General features: G+C 44.8%; 1 protein-coding gene across 1 annotated transcript in view; it reads left to right on the forward strand.

Annotated features, from left to right (window-relative positions):
• Positions 1 to 1,531, forward strand: part of Fam185a (family with sequence similarity 185 member A) — a 27,944-nt gene that overhangs the window by 11,619 nt on the left and 14,794 nt on the right. The window lies entirely within an intron of this gene.

Genomic DNA, 1,531 nt, shown 5'->3' on the forward strand with positions numbered 1-1,531 from the left:
GGCTAGCAGTGGTCTTCTGTTAGAGAGGGAGAGTTTAGGAGATTAGAATAACCTTCCACCTCGGTTTGATGACTGAGCTCAACAGTCCTTACACTGATAACATTACTGGAACCTAAAATAGAGCAGAGCTATATCCAAATAAAACAAATGCTTTTCTTACCTTTTTTGGTGTTATTCAGTGTGCATTTAGTTGTAAGCAGTAGTGGAATAGTAATAACTTGTAATTTCATATTTTAAGTGACTTCTAATAAGCATCACATTACTATGGTGATCATAGTTAAGGTATTGTATCTACTATAATAGATATTTTAGGTCTGATGGGCTCTGCAGGGGGAGTCATAGGCTCTGCTACAGTTCAACTTACTCGTTCAACATGGTTACTGGCTGACAACTGTGTGCCAGATTCCCAGGTGCCAGGAGTGTGGACTTGGGCAGGAAGTGATGCCCACCTTTAAAGGACACACAGCTGAGCGGAAGGTCTTCCACCCATCTCCAGTTGTTGCCCCTGGCTGTCCTGGAACTAGCTCTGTAGACCAGACTGGCCTTGAACTCACAGAGATCCACCTGCCTCTGCCTCCCGAGAGCTGGGATTAAAAGTGTCCACAACCACTTTTCCCAGTGAAAATATTTTTGAAATATTCTTTATAACCATTCTCAGATCCCCAGCCTTTTGCTGCACTGTGTTTGACCGTGTAGTGGGGTTCTGCTGTTCCGGAGGGATGTTAGCAGACACATGTCACTATAATGAGAAGTGGTCCTCATTCTCTGTGGACCTTAAGCTTTTGGTTTATAGCTGTAATAATAATTTTCTCAAGACTTCATATCATAGTCAAGTTTGAGAGAATCATATTTTCACTAAAAATGGTATTTTGCTACATTAATTTAAGGCTATTTTAAGTGTATAGGATCAGCTTTCTTGTGTATATGAGACTAGACTCACTGGCTAGGTGACTGTAAAACTATGTCTCAGAGCGGCCTAGCTGGGTTTCTGACGTAAGATCTCTCCTGGATTATAATCATGATGTCATCCTGGGCCGTGAGCTCTCTGTTCAGGCGGAGTAAATATGGCTCCGTGCCTCCTCATGGCTGTTGCTAGAATGCAGTTCATCCTGTTAGCCAAAGACCCCTTGATTTCCGTGTCGAAGGGCAGTTGACAGTGTTACAGCTGACTTCCATGAGAGTAGCAGAAATACAGAATTATAATCTTTTTATAACCGAATCATGGAGGTGACCACCCAGCACCTTTCTCCGGCTCTCTTTGTCTGGCCTGCACGGGATGGAGGATCCCGCAGAGAGCGTGGGTGCTCCGAGGGAGGACTAGTAGGAGCGTTTGAGAGCGACTGCTTTTGACTCTCGTCTGCACGCATGCGGTGCTGAGACCGCATTTCCGGGGTCTGACAGCTGGACGCGTTGTAGAGCACACCAGTGAAGTAATGCGTACCCGACACATTTCACAAGGTCTTCGAAGCCGTGTAGTGGCCTGAGACATAAAAATAATTTCATGGGCTTCCCCACTAAAACCATGTTCTTA

This window comes from Microtus ochrogaster, chromosome 26 (genome assembly GCF_000317375.1).
Source record: "Microtus ochrogaster isolate Prairie Vole_2 chromosome 26, MicOch1.0, whole genome shotgun sequence".
NCBI lineage: Eukaryota > Metazoa > Chordata > Mammalia > Rodentia > Cricetidae > Microtus > Microtus ochrogaster.